Genomic DNA, 11,780 nt, shown 5'->3' with positions numbered 1-11,780 from the left:
GTCCCCTTTTAAAGTGGGGAAGTTCCTAAAATTTCTCTTTCTTTCTTATTCTCATCCTTGCCTCTTGACAAGGGTAGAAAAAGGGAATAATGAGGTTTAGATAATACAATGTGAGAGTTGTCCATAACTTCTTAGCGAGAAGATTAATATGCAGATATCTGCGGCTCTTACATAGACAAGGTCTTATGTCTGTCATTTGAGTGATGACCTTTACTTTGGTGGTTCACTAATGTCAAGTAGTAGTTACAAAAGACTCGGCAGTTCACTTTAGTAAGAGAGCTCGATAGGTCACTTTAATGAGTGATAGGACACTTTAATGAGTGACCTTGATAGGTCACTTTAGCGAGTGAACATGCCGGGTCACTTCAGCAAAAGAAGATGGTGACTAAATCTTTAAAGGCGTGCCTTCTAGCCCCATGAAATATACTAACATATGCATTGATGCATGAGCATCACAAATGAGTATACATTTAGTTTCTTAATTCTCTGAGCTATTCGATCAATTATTACAAGAAGAATAAAAGTGAAGAATTCAAGGTTTTATGACTGTTAGAAAGTTCTATGCTCATTACCCCTATGGCTTAGCTAGAAGATAATGAAGTGCAAAATCAATTATGTTCTAGTTGGACTTCCTTTCACCTTGGGGCAATTTGGTTATTATTGTGGGAATTTGACCACTCACTCACTAACAAGTTAGGATTATCCCTTTCTTGGGAGCAATTGGGCTACATCTACAAGGGGTATTCACTTAAACTTCTTAATGAGCAGGGACAACTTTTCACTCAACGACCTTAGCTCTCCTACAAAGAGGCGTCATTTGAATTTATCGACTTTGTTTATTGTGACCTCATGATTTTATGTGCCCCAATTGGGGGAGACCAATATCTTTCAAATGACTAGACTCTTTTAAGGCGAGAGCATGCTCTTTAGGTTAGCTGAGATGCGAATCAAATAGTGGGTTAGAAAAAAATAGAATTTGAGACTTCACTGTTTTGTTGGTATTGCGTTGTACTTATGATTTCCTTTTGTCGGAGAATAAATGTCGTGTTACATGAAATTGAATCAACGTATGCATATTTGATATTTATTGAAGTGCCATTATGCTGCTAAAAAAATATTAAAAAACAAATATTAACATAAGTTATTAGAAACAACAGTAATTATGGTAGTCCTTAAATCTTTTCAAACATTAATTCCATGTCAGACATGCAATTGCGTCCTATAATCAACATCTTAATCCGACGTTACATCCAAATGATTCCTTGAGGACAGTTCATTGCTTGAAGGTACTATGTTATATTTTGACTTATCTCTCTTTCTACTGATTGTAATTGCTCGTTGCTTGTAGGAACCCAAGGTGAAGTTAGTCTTCGTCATGAGCACAATTTTTATTGATTATAAGTGACATTGGCTCCAAAGCCATTAGCATCTACAAGGTTGTTAGGGGAAGGTGAGCTAGAGGATGTAGGCACAATCCTTTGTGAAGTGCTGATGCCTGCTAATGGGCGACAGACATTCTCCAGTGGAATTATGTAATCATCCAGAGGGTTGGAAAAGTCATGTGAAATGCTATGAGGATTGAGGAAGCCTCACCTTTATGGATTCTAGGCTTCTTTTGACCTAGGCATAGGCATAAGGAATACTATGTCTCCGATTGGCAATAATCATGCAGGAAAATTAATCAAGGTGTTGATCATTGCGAGATCACTGGTGACTTGATGAAAGAGAGGGTGGAGACCCAAAAGGGATTGAAGGAAGCCTGGAACTATACGACAAACTTGAGGGTTAAGCTATATAAGATGCAGGGCCATGTTGTGGACTTGAAGGAAAGGTCAGAGGGAGCAAATGACCATATTCTCGATCTGAAGGAGAGTTCAGCCATGAATTTGGAGATCTCTCATAAAACCCAGAAAGACCTCATGGAAATGAATATGACTATGCTTCTTTTTTCAGCAACATCTGAAGTTGACTTAGTTTGGGCAATTCCTTCCGGACGATAGGCTCATCCTGTGATGAATTATCCAGTCTGAAAACATTAATGTGTATGAAATAAAAGAGCATAACCTTGATCTTTTATTATTGAGTGTGATTATAGTCTTAGGACTTATTTTGTTCTGATTGAAATTTTTTTTGGTGAATTGTTATTGAATGTTTTAATAAAATGATCTCATGATAATCTCAAGTCCTGCATGTGAAAAATAAAGGGTTATGTTAGGTAGTCGACAACTAGTGTAAAATTGTTGAAAAATTGTGACATGAATCCTTTAGATCCTTTCGTAAATGCTAGGGCTCCCCAGGAAACAACGCGCTGCATGGCTTAAATATAGTGAAAAGTGTGCAAGGGTCGCTATACCTGCGTTCGGGTGTGGTATTAAATAAGTAAGGGTTCCCGCATTATGAATGGATGCAAGTAAAAAATTTAGTCCATATAAGTAATATTTGGATAAGATCTTGGAATATAGGTACTCTCACAGATAAATTAATGGAATTAGTTGATATTATAGCTCATAGAAAAATAAATATTTGTTGACCTCATTTTTTGGTGAGGTCTAAATTCTTTCTATTAGAACTTAGAATCTAGCCATAGGACTTTCCTATTGATTATCCTAGAAGATTAGTGAGGAGACTCACCCCACCTCAAGTCATTTCTTAACTCTTTTTAAAGCCTCATATGGGTGGTCTCAAGTCCCTAGCTCTTAGATGAGATGACTGTCACAAAAATGTGGAGACCCAAAAATGAGTTCTCATAGGATCACAAGGCCTGGAGAAACCATTTATGGCTTGGACAATCACCTTTCACAACATCCATCACTTCACCCCACTCACACATACACTACACTCATACCGTAAGGCCACCCTTCACTCCAACATAACCCTAATCCATCTATATCAACTTAAAGTCAACCTTAAATCCACCCTAAAAATAAAATTTTCCAAAATTCTCAAAATGACCCTAAATTCTTAAAAAAAGTATAAATACCCAATTTTCTACCAAAATTATTCAAAACTCCTCAAAATTACTGAAATTATCAAAATTGCCGAATTTTCACCAAATTCAAACCCAATTCTATTAAAATTCAAACCCAAATCCAAGACTATTCAAATTCAAATTCAAACCAACCCTAAATCCATAAAATTGGACACATATGCCATATAAAATTTCACCAGACTCATATCCCAAATTTCATCATGACAATTCCTGAAATTCTTCAAACTCATGGTGGATTTAAATTTTCACTAAATTGCGTCCAATTTCAAACCCAAAATCAATCCCTCATGACACATTTTCAAAAGCCCACCAAACCAAGCCCATTCCTCAAACTCTTTAAAATAAAATAGCTCACTCTACCATGACATGAAATCACCTCTTCATACCATTTAATTGTATTCAAGCCCTAAGTTCTAATGTCATAATCAAATCAACCAAATTTGGACTTATACCAACACCTCAAAAAACACCCAAATATTTTAAAAATCCTTCTTCATGAAATTGGCCAAGCCACATGAAAGCCATGAAGCCTCATCCAAGCCATACGTGAGCCATGTGAGGCATGCCATGTCACCCTCCCCTAAGTGGCAGAAGGAGGACCCTCTTTCATGATTCCATTTAAAGTGTTTAACCACTCTCATGACTCACCTAAACCCATGCTTAAGCCCTAATCTTTTGGATGGGGACTTGACCACACTAATCAGCTGACCCTCATCCACCCAAGCCACCTTGGAAGTGATCCAAGTCTATTTCCATGACTTTAACCCATGGTTGACCCAAACCTAGCCTAAACCCCTTACCCAGGCTCCAACACAATTCACTTCACCAAACCCCACCCTAACCTCCCATAGTGAGATGGTGACCTCCATGGTCTGGTTGGCCACCCTAGCCACTGAAAAACCCAAAGTCGAGGAGCAGCACCATAGATAAAACCCAAAATTCTAACCCTCCAATGTGGCTCACTCCAATTGGACACTTGTCCCTACCTTCTCTCCATCTAAGCACCACTTGGCACCCCTTTCCCTGGCCGGTTGAAGCCCCTCGCTGAACCTATAAAACCACCATCCCCTCAAGCCCAAAATGGAAGAAGTGCACTAACCTTGGCGAAGCCCTGCCAAAATCACTCCAAACTTTTCCTTAGCCTAAACGAAGCTTATCCCCTCCATTTTTAAGCCTTCAAACCGACCACAAAATCGTAATTTCTCCACTAAAAGCTAGGGGATTTTTTATCACTATGTTAAACTCCTCAAAACTCCAAATTGACCCTTCCATAAGCATCCCCATAACCTAAAATCACTTCCCCAATCGAAAGCCCCATTTCTCGAGCCCTCTAACATAGCTCAAGACCAATCCCGATCCACCCCTTGGTCTAAATCATACATAGACACAACCAAAGAGCAAATTGACACTTGGAGGAGGTTCGTGGATGCAAGGTGAAGCTTAACAACCCATCCAATTGAGGCCTCACCTCTTAGACAAAGGTATAGCTTGAAAATCCCCAAATCTCCCTAGGTTTCTCGACAAAGGTATAGCTTGAAAATCCCCAAATCTCCCTCAGTTTGGTCTTTTGTGAAAGAAACAAACAATTCATGTCCACCTAGCCGTATAGATGTGTTTGTCTTAATTATATGAAGGTGTAGGAATAAACCTCACGTGATTTAGTTAAGTATCAAAAAATATCTTAGCCTTTGAGTGTGAACGGTTATTGGGTTAGGGTTCGCTTGGGAAGATGAACAGATGTCGTCCATTCCCGTGTATTTGAAATGAGCGGCTCAGATCGGGTTTGACAAAGAAATGGAGTAGTAAATGCTGACTGAGTCAGTGCCTACTTGGAAAGCGCAATGAATCACATGACAATGTGTGGGGCTCTGAGGATGTTAAGGTTGACGCGATGCCGACGTGGTTAAGTAATAAGTAGGGTATTTTTTATTTAATTAATTAAAAAAACTATAAAAATCATATATTGATGTAGAAAAATCAAAAAATAAAATAAAAATACCCCTATGCTCAATGAACAGGAAAGAATATTATGGACCAAAATTTAAAAATATCCATATAATATTTAGTCGTTAATTAATTAAAAACTCCAAAACTTAATTAAATCATTAAAAAATGAAATATTGTTCATCATGGCATAAAATTTTGTGGGCTTGTTCCACTTGTGATTAGGGGGGTCTTCTAATTTTTTCAAGTTCAGAAGACGCATTTAACCTTAAAATTACTAAACTTTTAGGATAATCACCTTTATTTAAATTAAAAAAAATTATAAAAAAAATATACATCAAAAAATTATAAAATCATGTTTGCAGAGTTCACCTGATCTATGTTAGAGGCATCACTGAAAAATAAATATTTATTTTTTAAATAACATTATATTTTTCCTATTATTTATTTATTTAAATAATTAAGAAAATATGAAAATGCAAATAAAAGATAAAATATCATAAAATGACCTCTAATTCAAAAAAAATAACCTTAGAAATGTCTCATAAATAACTTAATGTCAAGGAACTAATATTTGATATAAAAATGTATTGAGGCACTTGGGAAAAATAAATTTGAATTAAAAAAATGAATTTTTAAAGTATTTTTCTAATTAAAAATAATAAAAAAACTACAACAATATAAATATATTCCAAAATGTCACAAAATATTTTCTAGTTAAAGACAACAACTTTAGAGTACTTCCTTAAATTTTTAATGATATAAAATGTATTTTAAGCATTTAAATCTATTTTTCCATAATTTTATTAATTATTGGCTAAAATAATTCTACGAAATAAAATGAAAATTAGAAAAAAAATAAATTTCTCTGACCTCATTGAAGTTAGAGAGATTTATGAAAAATAAAGAATAAAATTTTTAAAATAAAAATAATATTTTCTATTTATTTATTCCTTAAAACCAATTGAAAAATCATAAAAACTAAAATATAACTCCAAACATCATGAAAGTTGCTCCAAGTAGTCCTCTAACTTTCAACAATAATATAAAATTTTTCTAAGGACAGGGAACATGTTTTGGATAATTAAATTAATTAACATTGAAAATTCATAATTATGGAGTAAAAATAACTATAAAAAATAAATAAATATTAGAAAAATATAATTTATTCTCTGATGTTATAATTAGTCAATGAGTTTTAGGTCAGCAAAAATTCATGGTCATTTGGGTTAAAATGAAAGAGTTATGTATAAACCTTAATGGGATAATTGTAATTTTGGATTTTTACACTTTAACCCTAATTCTTAGGATTAAACCAGAGGGAAGGGTATTAAAATTATCATTATTAGCCTGCTAAAGTGATTAAAATCAAAAGGGTAATTAGGGTAGCAACTCATTCATGGTATTTTCTATAAAGGGTAAAATTGTAATTACTTGAACTGTTGTGAATTGGAAGAAATGAGAATTTGGATGATTCAAAAGTAATGAGTATGAATTAGAATATCAGAAAGCTATTAATTTAAACTCCTTCATTAGTGATTAGACAAAATCAAATTCATTCAATAAGGAACAAGCAAACCTTCCCTTAATCCCCAAGAACTTAGTAAAGAGTTAAGTTCAACCTAAGATCATTTGAGGAATAGTTAAAGAAGGGAATAGTTAAAGAAGAGATTATAAATAATAATAATAAAACACATTGAAGCACCACAAGTTCAAACACAATTGAGGGGCAAGAGTGTAAAACTCCCTAATGGTCCAACATACCCCAAGGGGTGCTTACTTATACAACTCTTAATATGACATAAACTGACCAATCACTTGCCTTACTCATGGGCTAACTAAGATATCAAGACCACACCGAGCACAGTCAAAACATGAAAGACTTCTATAGTAGTTAGGTTGATCAACTCATCAATATTAACAAATCTAAATGAACTTAAAATATTTAAGGAGATTCTAAAGTTATTTAGGGTCATTCTCTGAAAACCTTTACAAGATTTTGGACATTTTAGAGAAAATTTGCATTTATTATAATTTGTCAAGGAAAATCATCCATAAAACATAAGGAGCCGCCAAAATCAACTCGAGATCCTTCAATCCACACATTAATGGAAATACCCTACTACAACTTAACATACAATAAAACTCAATGCTCAAGGCTATCATGCTTGGATATGGTATTTAGACCCTATGAGCAACTGGGGATATTTAAAATATGATGGTATGTGGATCATTGAGTAGAACTAGAAGCTGGATGGTTCGGGGTTAAAAGCAATGATGTGAAATGCTTTTGGTGCTAAATGTGGGATAATAAAATAATATCTTTTGGTTTGATGATTTTTGGAATGGGACAGGACCGATGGTATTATACACCAACACTTGGTGAGAAGTTGCCTTACTTTTTTAGGTTGTCAGTAGATTTAGCCCAATCAAAGTAATTAACTAGTGAACTACCTGATTTGCAAAAATAAATAAATAAATAAATATATTATATATATATATATATATCTAACAAAAAATTTTTTTTTTCGTGGCACTACTATTTTTGACTGCTAAGTAAAAGTTTAAATATTAAATGCCCAAAAAATTCAGAAATTTGGATGTTACCATCTACAAGTACACTTATTAATCACTTTGAGTGGGCCGAGAGTTCCTTTCCTTTGATTATTTTTTTGGTGGCTTCTATTTGAGGTTGGATGGGACAAATCACTAGATTGCTTATGATAGCCTAAGGAGGTCCCTATTCTTTTGAGTTTGAGCCTACCCTTAACTTGAATTCTTAAAGTTAAATTCAATCTTTCATTAACATGAAATATGACTTTCTTATACATACACATGCTCGTATCCCTCATGACTCGTTTGAACTTCTTACTACTATATTATGTTTATAACCCTTTTGCAACACATGAGAGGCAGCAGGTACGTGTTACTATTATTCTTTTCTTGCATTTTTTTTCTTACCTTGCTTTAATGCATGCTTCATTTATGCATAATGCTTTACACTTACAATGACCCTTAGGGTAGACAACATTAGAGCATATGTTTAGGAGGAACCCCAAGGCAGGCTCTGAGGCCCAATAATAATTACATGTTCACATACAAACCTTATACCTAGAACCATCATAGTAAGGAGCACGAAGTAAGATACAAGTGGATGGAGGATGACTTCAAACAACCATCAAGACTCCATAAGGAAGCGTATCAACTTCAGATAAACATTCCTTAATCTTAAATAACATAACACATAAAACTTCAAGGTTGCTCATCTAGCACGGCATAAATACTCACTTCATACTTTAGGCCTTTGCATAATCATGTTGTGCAATATAAACCCTAACTTTTTTAGGATTCTGAGGTTGTCATTTGATATGACATAAATCTTCCAATTTTTCTAGACTATTTGCATGATCAAGTATTGTTCAAATGTAAGCCCTAAATTTTAAATAAATGGCAGAAGTAAACATTAAATAAATATCATTTTAAAATATAAAGTCAAACAATAGGACAGTTTGGGAGGTCATTGAGATTTGCCTCAGATCTATGACATCCTCTACTTTTCTCTCCTTTGATTCCAAAAATAACTGTTCTCACTTCATCCATTCCCACTTGATTTTCTGTATGCAATCTCAAAACTAAATATTGAACTCCTGAAGACGAAACCTCTTATCTTAATCGAGAGTCTTTAGTCATTTAAGATGTAATTAACAATATGAGATCTCCCTTATAGAGAATTAGGAAGCTAGATAATATAAACTATGTCTGATCTTTATATTAGATATGAGAATCATCAGTCACATAAAAAAGTTTTTTTGCAAACCAAACAGATGTCATAAGTTCTTTAGTTGATATAATCGAGCTCACTGTCAAGTAGTATGTCTATCTCTCGGGATGGTGTATTACTTGTAGTGTCATGCTCAATTATTTAAACTATTAAATAAATGAGATCTATCTAGTTTCATTTGTCAAAATTAAAATTACATATATATAAATTATAAGCAACTAACAAAATTCTAATTGGCGACTGATGATATTTTATGTATTCAAGAAACTAAATGGACTGGAGAAAAGACTAAGGAAATTTATAGCTTAGGTTTTAAACTTTTGTATTCATGCAAGAGTCACACTCAAATTGGTGTATTTGTAATTATAGATAAAATTTTGAAAGATAATGTTGTAAAAATTAATAGAATTAGAGATAGAATTATATTGCCCTTAAGATTGTTTAAGATTGTTGTTGATACTAAGATTTTAATATTATAAGTGCTTATACTCTTCAAGTTTTAGACATACCTAAAAGAATTTATAAACACTTTTTTAAGTTATTTTCATAGATTAGGGTACCATCTAGGGCAATTTGGAATATTTTCACATTTTTGGTATTTCTTGGTATTTTTAAATATTTTAAAATTAGAAAATAGATTAAAAAAATTAAGTTTTTTTATTTTAATCTCAATTTTATTTTTCTTAGGTCTCTCTCATCTTAAGGAACACTCCAAACCAATTTGTCTTATTTTTCTAATTTTTCCTTTATTTATTATAATTATTTTAAAACAAAATTAATATTTAGTTAGAAAATACATATTTACATTAAAAACAATTTTTATGGCTTCCAAATTTTTACAGAAGCCTCCTAAGACGATTACCTAAAACATGGCCTTTTATTATTTATTTGAATTATTTCATATTTTTGTAATTTTTAGTGATTTTTATTAATTTTAAATAGGAAAAATGGCTTGAAAATTTTATAAATCTTATCATTTTTTCTAAGATCCTTTGACCACGGTGAACCTACCAAATAAGATTTTATATTTTTCTGACTGTTATTTTATTTTTTATAATTTTTTTAATTAAAAAAATACCAAATATTTAAAAAACTAGAGCTTTTGACCATAGAGATACCTCTAACCTTAGAAAAATCAAAGAAGATCTCTAAGGTCATCAAAAAAAAACTTTCAAAATTTCATTTTATTTAAATAATTATTTGATGGTTTATGATTTATTTACTCTGTGGAGTATTTAATTTATTTAAAAATAAATAAAAGGAAAATATTTTTTGATTTTTAGTCCACATTTTTTTTCCATTATTTACTTAGCATAGAAGTATTTTTATTTTATTTTTATGAATTTTCTATACAAAGATATGTATTTTTAAAGTTTTTTGTATTTATGTAATTCCAAAATACCATATTTATCTACTTATCCAGGCGGCGTCCACGTCAACTTTGTCAACTCCAAAGTGCTATGCGTCGTCTCATGGTTAGGTGCACTTTACATGTATGCTTGCCATGCGGCCTGTGGTTCCCATATCATTCTCTCGTCTGGCGCAATCTGGACCATCCACACAATATACGTGAAAATGGATGACATCCGTTCATTGTCCCTGATTGTCCTAAACCCAAGAACCATCCGTGTTCTAGGCCTAATATCTCACTTGATTCTTAACCAAATCATTTGGGGTTTGTTCCAACACCTTCATATATATGAGATGAATCTGTTTATACGATCAAATATATATGAAATATAAGTTCACTTCACAATTAATGAAGCCGAGTCAAGATTTAGGGATTTGGAGCTATACCTTTGCCCAAGAAGTAAGGCCTCTATTGAGTCAGTTGGAGACAATCGCCTTGAGTCCATGAAGCTCATTGAAGCTGGGGTGCAGTCTATGTATGATTTCAGTCGAAGGGTGACTCAGGCTTGGTCTAGGACTATGTTAGTGTGCTCGAGAGAGGGGGCTTTTTATTGAGGAGATGGTTTGGAGCATGGGGAAGCCTATGGAATGGTTAATTTAAAGCTTTGAGAGGTTTGGTGAAATGGTAAAAAAGGTCCTAGATTTTGGTGGTGAAATAAAGCTTTGACAGTGGAAATTGGTGCTAAGGATGTTTGAATTACACTTAGGAGGTATGTGAGAAGCTCTGGAAGAAATTATGTAGAGTTTCCCCTAGGTTTTTGGATAATCTGTAAATTTGGCCATGGAGAGGGCTATTTATAATTAAGGCCAAGAGGGAGGCCTCAGGCTATCATTGGGCAGTGCAAGTAAGCTAAAGTGGAGGGCTGAGTAGCACAATTGACCAATTGGAGTTTGCCACAGGGGATGGGCTCAATATTGGGCTTAAGCCCTAGGTGACCTTCTTGGTTTTGGGTTTTCCAGCAACTAGGTTAGCCGACCAGGCCAGGGGATGTGGCTAGCTGTCTCAGGGAGGTAAGTAGAAGGTTTAATTGTGATTAGGCTTGCGGTTTGATGGTTGATTACATGGGTAAGAGAGTTAACCATTTTTAGGTGAGGGTTTTCCATGATTTAAGGGACCCTTGGTCCATGGCCCAAAATTGGGTTTAAGCTAGGATTGAGGTGGCAAGATCACAAGCTTAGGATGGGTAATTAGGGATTAATTAAATCAAAAGGTTAGGGAAAGGCTTGGTTTTGGGCTTAAAATGGGATTTGGGCTTAATCATGAACTTTGGGCTTGGCTTTGGATTGGATCTAGACCAATTTATGGTTCAATTTGGCCTAAAAGAAATGTCATGAGGTATTTAGGAATCAATTTTAATGGACTTGAAGTGGTTACATGGGCCAATTTAATGGAATTTGGAGTGGGGTTCAATCTGGGGCATTTGATTTGGGCTTGGAATTTGAGCTTGGAATTTGGTCTAATTGGGCTATAATTTGGTTCTAATTGTGCTTGGACATGATGAATTTTGGTGTGGCTTTGAAATTTGGAGAGTTTGAGAAGAATTTGATGAGAATTGGGGATGATTTAAGGATTTTAGGACCTTTAGGGGCAATTTGGGGATTTTAGTGAATTTTCATGAATTTGGGTGCGATTGGGATGATTGGGTGGTTGGGACT

The sequence above is a fragment of the Phalaenopsis equestris genome, unplaced genomic scaffold (assembly GCF_001263595.1).
Source record: "Phalaenopsis equestris unplaced genomic scaffold, ASM126359v1 Scaffold220732, whole genome shotgun sequence".
Classification (NCBI taxonomy): domain Eukaryota; kingdom Viridiplantae; phylum Streptophyta; class Magnoliopsida; order Asparagales; family Orchidaceae; genus Phalaenopsis; species Phalaenopsis equestris.
The sequence above is the reverse complement of the archived record's forward strand: the minus strand, read 5'-3'. Positions refer to the sequence as shown.